Here is a 16,044-nt window from a genome sequence, read left to right as displayed (position 1 = left end):
CGCAAAATATCCTAGCTATGCCTCTGCCTGTGTATCAGTAAAAGCAGGGCCTTCCATTCCAGGCCTAGATTTTGCAGGGCTCCGTGTTGTTGGGAAAAGAGGAGGAGAAGACTTACCTGGGTCTCCTTCGTATAGAGGTACAAGTAGCCTAGGATCAGGTGTGTAGGCGGTTTCTCCTTCTGCAGGGCCGGCACGTCCATGCTGTGAGTTGCGGGTGCCATCTTGGGATCTCGGGTCCTGGGCTGCATAAAAGTCTGTCAGCCTTTGAGGGTGCGTTGGGGCTTTCCGATGCCTAGGCATTATACTGGAGGGTGCGGGGAACTAGTCCCTTGAGATTTGAGGGTCCGGTCCCCCTGTGCCGGGTTGTAGCCACTCCGAAGCTCTCAGTGACTGTGGAGAATCACTAGATCACGGCCATCTTGGGAGCCAACCGCACATGCGCTCCCGTCAGGTTTTTTTTTTTATAGCGCAAAAAAATAAAAACCGCACAGACGATCAAATACCATCAAAGAAAAGCTCAATTCGTGGGAAAAAAATATGTAAATTTCATTTGGGTGCAGCATTGCATGACCGCCTCTTTAACTGCTTCCTGACTGCCCTATAGCAGAAATACTGCTACAGGGCGGCATGGGTGTGCAAAATCATGTGTGTATATATAAGCGATTTGCTCTCACGTGGTTTTCACACCCCTCCCAGATAGCGTCAGATTGCCCTTCAGTACACTACTGACCACATTTAACCCCTTGTTTGCCAGGAACACACTCATACACAATAAACCTCCATTGCTAGTATAGTGTCTGAACGGATCAATATCTTTGATCAGATCAGCTCTATACCAGCGTTCACATTAATATAGTGTCCCCTAAAACACAGCAATAGCGGGATCAGCCCCGGCATCTGTCAGCACTTGCGTTTAGCCCCTACGTTTACCCCCCCCCCCAGCAAGTGCAGTGTTAGTAGGTCACTGTCACTTGATTGCACACATCTTTTTTACATTTCAAAACCTTGTGAGATAAAATGAGATCTGCAAAATCTAATTTTTTCTCACAAGTTTTTGAAATATTAAAAAGAAAAAATTTTTTTGTTTCTTTCTTCATTTTCCATAAACTTGTGGCAACAAACGAGGTCTGCAAAATACTCACCATGTCTCTTTTTAAATTCCTTGGTGTGACTACTTTCCAAAAAGGGGTCATTTCGGGGGGTTTGGTGCTATTCTGGCATTCAGGGCCTCTGAAACTGTGAAAGGTAGTGAGGAAGTGAAATGAGGAAGTTAAGCACCTTCAAGCTTTCAAAGTGGTCATTGGATTTCAGGCTCCTGTATGTGGCTAGGCTCCCAAAAAGTCGAGGGCGAACGAGTGCCCCCCCCCCTCCACGGCTTACCAGGCCATGTGCCCTTAAGCTTTAGCAATAAAACCTGGAAGCTGATTGGTTTCTATGCAGAATTGTGCCAGATTCTGAGTGAACCAGCTTTAGTAAATAAACCCCACTATGTGACGCAATTAAATAACAAAATACAAATAAATTCCACAAAAAGTGTCCGTATGAAAAAATGTCCAAAAAGGTGTCTTTCAACTGAAGTTGCTCCTGCCCAAGGAAAATCTAATCCACAAGTGGTAGTGATAGGTACAACTTTTTTCACTTTAGTGCCAAGCAGTGTGCCTCTGATGAAAAATATTCCACCACTATGCAAAAGGGCTTCTTACCAGATCAGCTGGACCATTACATTCAAATATGTAGATACGGCTCCACCACAGCAGATCCATGAACCCAATAGCAGATATCATCCAATGGGTAAAAAATAAAAATCCATCCATGGTGAAGTACATTCAGAGATCTTATATGTGGATTGATTACACATCCATGTATAGATGGAATAAGAGTAACAATCGACAAAGCTGTCAGTTTTCCTTTCAGCCAACATTAACTTAGGAAAAAAGAATGGCAGCTATTTTGAATAGTCAGCAACAATCCCAGGGTGAGTTATCAGCTTCTCTTGCATCTACCATTTTAACGTGGTGTGGCCAGTGGTTGTTTCTTCAAGGGAGTATATTTCTGTATATGCTTCTCAAGGACTCAAGCCAATTATAGTGACTTCTTAGTAAGCCAAGGCAAATCTTGTGGAACATCACTTACAGTCTTAGTCTTAGTACATCTTAGTACAGACCTGGTTGTCCCTCATCATACCTCGTATATCAGATCAGTCTATCTGGAGTTTGAGCTATATAGCTGAAAGGAGTTCCTCTGCCATTAAGACCAGCGAACAAGGATTGGTTAGAGAGGGTTGTCAAACCCATTCTACACAAATTACAGAAACAAACAGCTACTGCTACATCACATGATTTAGGACATCCAATAGAAATAGAATTCATCCTATTCTCTCCTCCCGTTGGAACTTGTTTCAAATTATCTCCACCTATCAGTTTTTGTGTTCTTCTCTAAAATATCACTTTACAAACACCTGTAGAAGGATTGATAGGCCTAACCAAGATTCACCAATTGTGCACCATCAAAGTGCCCAACTAAGCTAGAAAAACAAAAAGGAAAGAGATTACATTTTGGGGACAATCTTCTCTTATCTTAACTATTAGCACTTGTCTCACTGTTTATTTTATTAAAGGTCATTTTTTATAGATATCAAAGCTCTGCAGACAGCTTGGATTTATCAAGGCCATCCCTAAGCATTAGCTCCCTGACTTTATTTTTACATTCTTTTACCTACTGGTCTCTGGTGGTCCTGTTACAGGTCAAGTTATAAATGTCTGCAGTACGGAAATTACTACAAGGTTGTGATTATAATACCTTCAGAGAGATTACAAAACTAGTGGCTTCTGGGGGGGGGGGTGTCCTAAATGCACAGAGACCCAAATGTTGTTCAAGTCACTTTTATTAGCCCATGGCATCAGGGGTTGGCTCCCTGACCTGAACTCGCAGGAGAATGCTGTAGAGAGAGGCCCACGTCACAATGTGGCACCGCTCTCTCCAGCATTTAGGATCTGCCAACTGCTAGAAGAAGGAAAAGCATGACGAGGTCCTGTGCCATCTTTGGACCTGACCAAAGATACCTGGAAAAGGGTATGTATGCAGATTTTTTTTTTTTTTTTTTTTTTTAAAGGGTCAAGGGATGGGGTTCCTGAGCTGGGAGTTTGATGAAGTTTTAATGTACTTTTCAATTTTTTTAATTTATAGCACTCATTAAGAATACCTGGTGAATTTGCCTATGAAAGTCCTTGTTCAGGCACTTTTTGTTACTGTATATGGGACAATGCTCTGTCCCTGGTTCCCAACTGTGCTTCTACATTGTCACCCTGTCACGTGGTTTGGCTGTTTCAACTTATATCACACAGGCATGATCCACTATTGTTACCATCAGCAAACAAGACCTCACTAGTGCAGCCATCTCTAGTGTACTGGAGGGGGTAATTTATAAAATAAAATGCAATTGATTATGATACGCAAACTAATAGACACTTTTGAAGCTGATTTCCAGGCAGATATGAGCAACACTAGTCAATTCAGTCATGTAGTCATTAAAAAAAATGAAATAAATATATTTTAAAATGCAGCTAGGCTAGGTATCTGAACGTGTGTTGATACCAGTCATAAGCAGCACTTATAAGACATGTGCATGGCTAAAATTTTCATTATGTTCTTTCTCTGAAGAATTTTGTATTTGTTATGTTGAACAGATTTGTTTTCAGCATTGGTTTAGTATGTTTGTTTATATCAAAAGGATTCGGTATTTTCAAATCCAATACAAATTCATTCTGATGAATACCTCATTGTTGAGGAGAGGGCGGCTGCCCCATCCTTAACAGCCATGACTGATCTGCTGTCAGCAGGATTCCCATTGACAGCAGAATGTAAACAAACAAGTGCGGGCATTAAAAAAAATTTAAATATAAAACAGCATGGGGGGTCTCCCCCAATCCATACTATGCCCTTTGGGTCTGGTATGGATTTTGAGGTGAACCCCATGACAAAAGTTAAAAGAAAAATGCCATGGGGTCCTCTGAAAATTCATATCAGACCCTTATCTGAGTATGCAGCTTGGCAGGCCAGGAAAAGGGGGGGAATTCAGATGAATCATGGTTGTCAAGGATATAGCGGCCGCCTGCTCCTTAACAAACCAGCTATTTAAAAAATCCAAATGAAACAAATGCATTCATTTTTTTTTCCTTATAACTTGGACTTTTTGGATTTGCTGCCATTCGTTTCTATGCCCATTTGGAATTTCAGATACATCTGAATCGCTAAAAACAATATTTTCATTGGAAAAATGAGTGAAAATTAAACTAATCACACATGTCTAGCATTTATGCTGGGAGGGGCAACAGCTGGACATAATCAGTCACATGCCCTGGGGAAGGGCTAGTGAGTTATAGAGCGGGTGCAGTCGGGCAATTTTTTTTTTCAGCCTCTTTTTGGAGGGGCTCAAGCACCAGGAAGCCCTCCCCCCCCCCCCCCTTCCCTAGAAATCACTTTCTGTATTTTAATGCTCTTAGCCTAGAGTGGAAATTTTGTGTGGTATATTTGTGCATGCCGGAAAGGCTTTACCATGTCTTGCACAGCTGCACAATTTTAACTTTTTCCACCAGTACAGAAAATCAGACCAGATCACTATGCTCAGTGCAGTGACAGGTTAACATTATGTAATCTTTCTGAATAGAAGCTTTTCACATTTGGTTTCAAGCTTGAAAAGAATTCATATTACAAGGTCTGGGAACATTTGTGAGGGTCTAAAACATTAATGACTCCCAGAAGACAATTCTCATAAATCAAATAAGGCTGGCAATAGCATGACATCATGTAAGATTTTCAAAACTTCCAGTAACCTGGGGCCACCTTCTGATAACATGAATTATGCTGAGGTAGGCCTTGTACTAATTAGAAAATACGTACATACCTGCTGTTAAAATATATAATGGACATCGCTGGTAGTTAAAGTGGAAGTCTGGTCAAAAACGAATCTTAACCCTGTTCCCACCCCTATTCCAAGTCCTATATTAACTATCCTATAGAGCAGTGTTGTCCGAACTGTGGCCTGCGGGCCAAATGCAGCTCTTTGCCTGCCTTTACTTGGCCCTCAGGGCACTATTCCTCCCACTAATACAAAGCACTATTCCTTCCACTGACACCAATGATGAGGCACCATTCCTCCACTGACACCAATGGTCAACCACTATTCCTTCCATTGACCCCAATGATGGGGCACTATTCCTCCCACTGACACCAATAATGAGGCACCACTCCTTCCACTGACACCAACGATGAGGCATTATTCCCTCCACTGACCCCAATGACTGAGCACTATTCCTTTCAATGACATCAACAAGGGAGCACTATTCCTACCACTGACACCAATGATAGGGCACTATTCCCTCCACTGACACCAACAACTGGGCACTATTCCCTCCACTGACACAAATGAATGAGCACTCTTCCTTTCACTGACACAAACAAGGGAGCACTATTCCTACCTCTGACACCTACGATGGGGCACCATTCCTCCCACTGACACCAACAATGGGGCACTAGTGCTCCCACCAATATCGGTGATAGGGCACTATTCCTTTTTATTTTTCAAAATTTTGCATGGTTTTGGAGTCAGCTTCTGCTCTCAACACAGGCTACCCAGTGGATGAACTTCAATATTACTAAGCTGGACTCTTATATATTGCTCTAATAAGGGTTAATTTGTAACCATGTTCTATGTGCCTTATCTCCTTATTCTTTTCCGGGAAAAAAAAAAAAAAAATTGGAACCAGGGGCGGACTGACCATTTGGAAACTCTGGCACTGCCCGGGGTCAGTAGGGGACCCCATGAGATGCCCCTGGTACCTTTTTCATAGGCTTTTTTAAGTTTGGGCAAGGACACAGGGTCCCCACGATCCACCCTATTGCCCGGGGGCCCCATGAGTTGTCAGTCCGCCCCTGATTTGAACAATAGTGGAACCCCTCCCCAGTGATGTGTATTAATAAGTGGGATTTATCGCTTCACAGTAGTCCATGTAGCTCAAGTAAATAAAGCAAAACAAGTGTCCAGTAATAATTAGAATACTTAGTATGCAACAACTTCAAAACACCATGTGACCTTCCTCCTCCCAATATGTGCTCTCACCTTTCTTTCAGACTTTTTCACAGGCCCCAGTGCGCCTTCCACTTACAGAGGTCTTATCCCATGGCAAGGTATTCTCCAAACCCTCAAAAGACTCTTCCACTATGAGCGTGGTGGAAATGGAATCGCCCCCCCCCCCCCCTTTCCATATTTCAGTTTAGCACAAAAAAAGGTTATACAAAGACCATAATTACCATTAAAAAGTTGCAAATTTGATTAAAAACAAATAAAAACACTCACATTAAATAGTGCACTGAAATCTGTGCATTTGCTAATTTTTGGAGGACATTGATTTTTATTTGATCTGTATAATTTTATTTATGTTTATTTGGTGTGCATAAATCAAGTGGGGCTTTTTACACATTAGGGGGTTCCACCACTATTGCTCTATCCATTTATTGAAGGCAGTACTGCATTCTTTTATCCAAATTTACATCAGTATTGGACTTTACTTTTTGGCACTTAAAAAATTTGTTTCACAATTGCACTTTTAGTACACTGTATTTCTTAACTGTTTGGTACTATGTATTATCCCATGTAATTAATTTGGTTATGTGTATCTCACTTACTGGAAAAATTAGTGCTACACTTTCTGTTTTTTTATTTTTTATTAAGCAGAAAGGCCATTCCTGATGAAGTAGAGGCAGCTGGGCTTGTGATTTGCAGCCATGTGAGAGACCCTCTGCTCTCAGAACCACCATTTAGGTAGCTGGGCCAAAGCCCAATATTACACAGCTTCTCCAAAAGACTCATCTACTGTTAGGAGCACCTTCCCAATTGCTGCTAGAGTACAGGGATGATGCTTATGAGAAAAAGTACAAATGTTTAAATTCTGAACTGTTTTAGGGTAGATGCACACCAGGTGCGGTGGATTTGTGTTGGGCGGCTATTGAGAATTTATATAGTTAGTTTCCTTAACCACTTCAAATCCGGACACTTTTACCCTCTTCCAGTCCAGGCCAATTTTCAGCTTTCAGCTTTCAGCACTATCACACTTTGCATGACAATTGCGCTGTAAAAGCAATCATTTCTCCTTCTCTCTGGCTGCATTCTTGCAGCCATTGAGAAATACTGTGTGAGCTGTGATTTGGTCACAGTTTGTCACATGGTACAAGGCTGTTGTGAATAGCCTTGTACCACGTGATCTCTGTGATCATTCACAGATTTCACACGTAGTAAGCAGTGATGTCAGAAGTGACATCATTGCTTACTACTCTTCCTGTGATCACTGATTGGCCAATCAGTGATCACATGATGGGACCTCACACAGAGGTCCCGTACAAGGATTGGTGTTCACGGATCACGGTGCTGCGCGTTCCCAGGGAGCACGCACAAGCAGGGAGCGGGAAGGAAGTTTATAAACGACCAACCGCCCCTGCACTGCTCCCATCCAGCAGTTTATATACATGGGCTGGACGGGAAGTGTTTAAACCATTGTTTTTTAGCCTTGGCATAGTTGGTTACTATACTGCCATCTTGTGGTTATTTTGGTTATGGCATCATCTTTTTCTGTCTTTTACCCTGTTTTCCTCCCAGTTGTGATGTATTTCCTCTTCCTTTTCACTCTTTATTGGGACAAATATAGCCGCTTGTCTTTAGGCCACATGTAATCTGCTCGCATCCGGGAACATATTACCATGTTATGACCTGCAAATGCCATCTTTTCAATCATCTGCCACATCTGTTGCCTGCTGTTAACCTGCTGAATGCAATAAAGATTTTTTTTTTGGATGAGAAAATAGGTGTACGGTGCGTTTAGATAAAGACAGTCCACTGTGATTGTATCTGCCTATACAGGCCAGGCATAGAGGTTTCAGCAAGGGTTAAGTCACTAATACAACAGTTGGAGTCAGAATAGGCTATACTATCATGAAGAATGCCTCCCAATTTATACCTGTTTTCAAGTCTGTATGACAGAGCCATGGGGTCCAAGCAACCACCGCACCCATATTTAGTATAAATGGCCCCTTTAGTCCCAGTGAGCCCCTGTGCACGGTCTGCACAACTGGTATGTCTGCCTCTGTCCATTGTAAAATACTGTGTTTTTTTTTTTTTTTATAGTTTTGTTTTTTTTTTTATATTTCCATTTCCCTGAAAATGTGTACAGTATTATGAAGGTAAGAAGTGTATGACACTGTTCCCTGACCTTCCCTTTGGTTTGTTTGTTGTCAGGTTCTGCCTTCCCAAGCATTAGATCAGATTGAGATGTGAGAAGCATGACCCTGAGATCCAGCCCTAAGTACACTTTAAAACATAGAATCTCCCCTTACCCATCATCCAAAAAGAAATCAATAGTTTTAAAGAAACAATATCTTTAACATTCAACAAAGTTTTCATGAACAACTCTCTATCAAGGACAATGAATAAAATTAAATGTGACCCAGAAATGGGAAAATTCATGTTATTTTGATCTATAAAAATGATCATGCAAGCCTCAAGAAACCGCTGACCCAGACTTAATAACTACATTAGACACATCATTATCAAACTGAAGAGAACGAATGCCTGTAGCTTATAACCACATAGTCTAGAACAGCCCATATGTGTCTGATTATCTTCCCAGACAATGGACAAGAAATTATGATACCTGGAAGACACACTGATGGAGCCATGTGGTTTTGCTTAAGCTCGCCTTACAGTTTTGCTCCTCACATGTTGTTTCCAAACTTTATTATCCCACCTCTCACCAGGAACTCTTGCATCATCACCTCATTTGGCGAGACATTTTTATATTCATGTTTCTGGTACAGATAGCTTATTGCTAACATCCACTTTGCAGATGTTCCCTCCAAGTTAAATAATTGCACATGGAAATTACAACATGCTCTGGCACAGCCAAGAGGTAAACTGTGCAAGCGAGGAGATGAGAGGATCCATCAGATATCGGCCTGTCACAAGGTTACTCTTGGTGGAAATGTTTACTTTTTGCTTTGACTGTGTCCGGTGTTATTTATGTGTTTGTTTTATTACACTACTTTATGAGCTGTGATCAAATTTTTTTCAGACTTGTGTAAACATCAGCCCTTCATGTATGATGCTTTGATCTGAATTCTATTTTAGCAGCTCCACGGTTGGCCTGTTTATAGAAAAAAAAAGGATGGATTCTATCTATTTGGGATGGAAGTACATATAGATTCTTCAAAGTGACCCTGTGGCCACTCTACACTTTTCTGTTTCATGGAGCCTACACTATATGGTCAATAGTTTTGACCATCACACCTACTGTATATCAGCTTGTAAGCAGGTGCTTGCTGTGTTTGTAGTGTTAATTATTTCCTTGGTTAAATGTATTTTTTGCTGTGTAGGTTGCACTACTTAGTTAATGTTGCCCAGCAGAAGTGGTGCTGTTTGGTTGGAAAAGGATAACTCTGCTAGCCAGACTTTCCTGGGCTTTTCTGAGAAGCACCGCCCTCTGCTGGGCAAAGCATATAAAAAGGAAACTGTAACTAGGTAGTTAGCCCTGTTTGCGCTCACTTTAGAAAAGAGGAGGAAGAGTGCTGCAGAGGATAAATTTGTCACTTTGCTATCCTTACCACTCCTTGCGGGAGTGCAGCCAGGGTTCCAGGGACATGGACTGCTGCTGAAGTGGACTATGGACTTATAGACTTCCTCACCTTATTAAGATTTGGCTATTTCATGTGACAGAAGGTAGCACTAGGGCCATTACTAAAGGGCAGAAAAAAACTGATGGGCACTTCAAAGAGCATGTACAGCACTGTTTATGGAAGATGCTGCTAAGAACTGTTCTTCTGTTATATTTACAGTAACTCCTTTTAGTAAAACAATTATGGTTAAGCTAATCTGTCAGGTCTGAAGTCATTAAAGGGGTGCATGCATGGCCTATCAAAGAACAGGGCTTAGAAGGGAGATGAACAGAAGTCAGTGTGGACACATTACAAGGGTCTAACTGGCAGCGGAGCTGAAATACACAAGGCTAGCTAGGGGCAACTGGATTAATGTTGCGTGCTTAACCTCTTCACGCTGACAGTACACAGAAGAAGAGAGAGAAGCCTTGCGAAAGGAGAAGTCTCATAATGTCAATGGGAGTGAGATGACATGACAGGCTGTGCTGGTAGAGTGGGTACAGGCTCTGAGATACCCACCTGAAAGTGTTGCATCTATTGGAAAAAGTCACAGAACAACCAAATATGAAATGTGCACAGCAAAGAAGTGACACATACACAAAGGATTAACTGTGCAAGTAAAGTATTCTTGCTTCTAAGTCGGAGTACAGCCTTAAAAATTATTTCATGTGTTGGTGCCTCGGTCTGTAGGTGCAGGTATTAGTGAGCGTTACTCATTAGTTCTCCCATTAGTTGTGTTAAGCCAACCTACAACCTTATTGGACATCCTATGCCAAAACCATGGGCATTTATATGGAAACTGTTCCTCTTTTGTCTCTGTAGCAGCCTCCCTTCTCTAGGGAAGGCTTTTCACAAACGTTTGGAGTGTGTCTGTGGGAATGTATGCCTATTCAGCCAATAGAGCATTCCTGAGGTCAAGTTCCTTCCAACCAAATGCATCAAATTGTGTATTTATGGAACTGACTTTGAGCACAGGGGTACAGCTATGATGGGACACAAAATGGTCTTTCCCAAGCTTTTGCCATAAGGTTGGAAATCCACAACTTTGTAAAATGTCCTTTGCTGCAAACATCTGATCTTAAAAATGTAAGGTGCCGTATACATACTTTTGGCCATATTGATGGATGGATGTGATGTTCCGGTATCAGCAAATGTCTCACGGTTTCTTCTCCCTATTTCTACCTCTTTGTTACCATAAAAATAGGTCTGAGAAATGCAACATGTAGCTTATGAAAATATTGCTTTTCTGCTGAAAGTTGTAGGTCACTTTCCTTAAAATTCCCACTTCTCTCTCAAATGTGCACCCCCATTCATTGAGAGAAATTGATAGTAGGGGAATGCCAGAAAGATTCCAGAAGCCAGCAGGAAGTGGACAGCATGATTCTCACTTTAGCGATTCTCCTGAAGGAGTTGTTTGGTAGATTGGGTACTCTGTTCTTTGCCTTGACTTGCTTAACAACCTCCTGCTCCTCTGACACACCAGGTTATGCAAAGAGCATATTGCACTACTGTTATTAGCACATATTTAAATAACTTGCACACACTACAGTTAAGTATCAGGAAGTAAACACCAGAATGGTTAAGAATAAAGAAGTATGTTATATTGTAATGAATTAAAGTAGGTGGCAATATGTAAAGTATTATAGGAACATTATAGTTTGAGGAACAGGTAAAATATTATTAATAACCGCTTCCTGTCCTCCCTAAAGCAGTAATACTGCTACAGGGTGGCATCAGTGTGCAAAATCATTTATAGATACATGATTTGCACTCCTGTGGTGATCGCAGGCCAAAGGGGCATTTATGTGCACTGCCGACCCGCGGGTGCCATGATTCTGTCCCCAAGGGATCAATCATCCGATTTAGGCCAGTGATGTTCGGCTTAAATTGGATGATCGATCCCTGGCCTATCACAGATCTTCCTGTACCTGTGTTTACACTTACACAGGTACAGGAAAGGAGGCAATCTTCTCTCTCATGGCACACTCCATCCAAGAGAGAGAAAAAAGAAGACACGTGAGTTAAAGCACTACACAATTTCAGTTAGAACACATTTAGGTCACGTTTAACCCCTTGATTGCCCCCCCTCTCCAGTGAACCTATTCACTTCCCTGCCACCAGTGTCATTAGTACACTGTACAGATTTTTTTACTGATCACTGTATTAGTGTCACCGGTGACTTCAGATAGCGTTAGCGTCAGTTAGTGTCCCTCCCAAATAGTGTCAAATTGCCAGTCATTACACCAGTCATTACATTTAACCCCTTGATCGATTGCCAGGAACACGCTCACATACACAATAAACCTCCATTGCTATTATAGTGTCTGAACGGATCAATATCTTCGATCAGATCAGCACTATACCAGCGTTCACATTAGTATAACGTCCCCAAAAATGCAGCATTAGCGGGATCAGCCCCGGCACCTGCCAGCACCTGCATTTAGCCCCTACGCTTACCCCCCCCCCTCTCCCCCAGCACGTGCAGTTTCAGATCATGGTCACTTGATATATTGCACACAAAACCACAGTATTCGCAGAATCAGGCCTGATCTCTGTTAGCAGTTGCAGGTAATTTTTTTTTTTGTAGCAGTTCAAGCAGTCCCTGACAGCCAGGTGCTCTTTTTCCCGAGTTGCACTACGTACCTATATATTTAGTCAAACTGTCCAACGAAAGGTATTCTAGTGAAGAGGTCTACAGGATTCTGAGCATGTCAGATGAGAGTGAAGGGGAAGCCTCACAATATGAACCTGTAGAGAGCAGCGGCACCTTGAGAGATAGCTCAGACGATGGAGAAGAGGTCCCTCATATGGTTAGGCGTACCCGACCCCATTCCCAGGTTGCTGAGATGTTACAATCGCATGATGATTCTCATATGCAGCAGAGTGCCAGTACTAGTGCCGCTCTATATTTTGGTGAACTGGCAAGCACCAGCAGCCTAGTACATCCTGGTCTTTTACATACCAGCACTGCAGTATCACTTGGTGAGGTGACGAGTCCCATAAGTGATGTACAAGCTGGTGCAGTGGCGAGCGCAAGTACCACCAAGAATTCGCACACAGGCCTGTAGAGCCCCTAGTATCCTTCTGGATGTGCTTGCAATTTCCCGATTGGCAGCCCACAAATTCTGCAGCACTCGTACTTCCCTCATTCACTGCCCAAGCCAGAATTCAGGTGGAAACAGCAAACAGCCCCTCGTAAATCCAGCAAAACATCTGTGTTGATGAGTCCATCATTAGTTCTTCTGGCCGCCTTGCATTCAAACAATTTATCCCTAGCAAGCGTGCCAGATATGGGGTCAAAATGTAGAAGACCTGTGAGAGGGCAACAGGTTATACATATAGGTTTCGGATTTACGAGGGAAAAGATAGTCACGTGGAGCCCCCCGGATGCCCAGACTACATGGGGAGCAGTGGCAAGTTAGTTTGGGACTTGGTGTCATCTTTTTTCCATATGGGGTACCACTTATATGTGGATAATTTTTATTCAAGCGTGACACTATTTAAACATTTGTAGAATTGCCACGGCAGATAGTGTTGTTGAGAAGCTCCTCTGTGTCCACGACTATAACCTTAACATGGGAGGGGTTGACATCAATGACCAGATGATGAAGCCATATTTGGTTTCCCAAAAAGCCAGACGCTGGTACAAAAAAGTGTCTGTTTATTTATTTCAGTTGGCTCTATATAACGCTTTGTGCTTTACAAAGCAACTGGACGTAGTGGATCCTTCCTAAAATTCCAGAAAGAGATCATCATAGCCCTTTTGTATTCAGAAGGTGCTATGGCCCAAACCCCCAACCCAGATGCAGTTAGCCAGCTGCATGAGAGGCATTTTCCCGATGCCATTCCTAGTACCCCAACCCAAAGGACACCCCAAAAAAGATGTTGTGTCTGTAGCAGACATGGAATTAGGTGTGACACACGCCTTTTTTTTGTCCAATCTGTCCTGGCCAACCTGGTCTCTGACTCAAGGACTGCTTTCGTTGCTATCACACACATATTTGCACAAGGTCTCGAAAGATGATAGGTAGTCAGGAATTGGCTATCGCATTTTGAGAGACCCTACAATCTGTTTAAATTCAAGTTAAAAAAAAAAAAAGTAAAAAAAAACCATAAAAAATGTACGAAAAAAATTTAAAAACAATTTTAAAAACCAAAAATAGTTGTAGTTTTTTTTGTTATTGTCGAGTTACTGTTCTATTGTTACAATTTTACTGTTTTATTGTTAACCATTGCTGTTTTCTTTGCAGGAATGCCATTCAGCTGCAGCACCGACCTGTTTATTATGACAGCAACAGGAACTTACTCTCAGAATAAATTTAAGTGTGTGCAGTGCTGTTGGATGAGATTTTTCATCTGCAGTTAAAAAAGAGCATATATGCCGAAGCATGGGGGCCTGGGGTGGCCAGAGGGTGGATGGCCCCTATGCTTTGGCATATATATTTTATAATGTTTTTAAGAACATATTTCAATAAAAAAAGTTGTTTTATTGAGTTACTGTTTTAAATGTGTGGATGGTCCCTATGCTTTGGTATATAATTAAAAAAACATTTTGGCAGATATTTCTTTATCCACATCGACCGATGTGAATAGAGGAATCTGTTATTTTTTTTTTTATGTGGGCTGAATGACAAAAAAAAAGAACATTTCATGCGTGCCCAGCATTAGAAGTAGGTGGATGCAGGGTGGTATATTCTAATGGTGGCCAGACCACATACTTTATCTGGCAGAGATTTCTTCTCTTCTTTTCATTCAGCCCACAGGCTGCATAAAAAAAACATAGCATATAAACCCAACAAGGACCAGCAACATACTGGTACATCACTGAACTTTGAGTGGTTATACCAGGATGATGCCTGCAGCTGCAAGCATCATCCTGGTATTTTTTTTTCAGCCAGCGATCGGATTCATGTAAAAGCAATCCTAGTGGCTAATTAGCTGCAGGATTGCTTTTACAAGCAGCTGGAGAAGATGCCTCCCCCTCCTTTGCTGCCTTCCACAGTCTTCTCAAGCAGTCCCGTGCCATCGGGGGAAACCTAGAATGCAGCCAGTGTTTCTGCCAGCTGACCATAGAGCTGATTGGAGACCGGTATGGCTCCAATCATCTCTATAGTCTAAGAAATCAGAAGCTACGAGCGTTTCATCTCTTCAGTTTTGCAGCATATAAACAGCGCCATTTGTAAATTGGAAAAGCATCTGATCACACCGATCTTGGTGAGATTAGATGATGTAATGGCAGAGGAGATATCTAGAGTCTAATAGACCCCAGATTTCTCAAAAAAGAATAGCTGTCAATGCCCATTGCAGTCACAGGGGATATTTACATTCCCTGGGATAACAATAAAAGTGATACAAAAAAATGAAATAGTGTAAAAATAATAAAAAAAACCTAAATAACTAAAAAAAACACTCCCTCGCCCATCCTCCCTTCCCCCACCCTGCGTGCATCAGCACTCACCCCGTGCTGGTTTGTAAACAGTGGTTGCACCATGCATGTGAGGTATCGCCATGAACGTCAGATCAAGGGCAGTAATTCTAGCACTAGACCTCCTCTTTAAAGCGTTGCCTATGGATATTAAAAATGTGTGCAGTTTGTCACCATTGCACGGGGTGTGCACAGTTTTAAAGTATGTCATGTTTGGTACCTATTTACTCAGCATACCATCATCTTTTATAGTTTACCAAATAATTGGTCAATATATTGTGTTTTTGTACATTAAAAGTAAAAATAGTGTATTTTTTTTCAAAACATTTGTGTTTGAAAAATAGCTGCGCGAGTACTATGTGCAATACAAAATTGCAGCACCTACCATTTTATTTACTAGAGTGTCTGCTTTAAAACAATATATAATTTGTTTGGGGGTTCAAAGTAATTTCCTAGCAAAAATACACATTTTTTTAATGTAAACAAAAAGTGTCAGAAAAGGCTTGATCTTCAGGTGGTTAAAAGAGTGAGTGATGTGTGGCATAAACTTCTAATGCTGGGCATAAAATGCCCCCATCCCCCCCCAAATGACCCCTTTTTGGAAAGTAGACACCCCAAACTATTTTCTGAGAGGCATGTTGAGTCAATAGAAGAATTAATTGTTTTACCACATTTTTGAAAATGACAAAAAATATTTTTTTTACATAAAATTGAAAATTGTCACTTAAATGATTTATTGCTCACACTTGCCATGGGTATATGTGGAATTACTCCCCAAAATACATTCTGCTACTTCTGAATATGGAGATACCACAGATGAGAGACTTTTTGGCAGTCTAACCACATACAGGCCTCCAAAATCCAATAAGCACCTTCAGGCTTTTAAAGGGCTTTATTTCCTCATTACACTTCCTGACTAC

The sequence above is a fragment of the Staurois parvus genome, unplaced genomic scaffold (genome assembly GCF_062004578.1).
Source record: "Staurois parvus isolate SC_StPar_1 unplaced genomic scaffold, SC_StPar_1.0 ptg000346l, whole genome shotgun sequence".
Lineage (NCBI taxonomy): Eukaryota > Metazoa > Chordata > Amphibia > Anura > Ranidae > Staurois > Staurois parvus.
Note: the sequence above shows the minus strand (reverse complement) of the source record.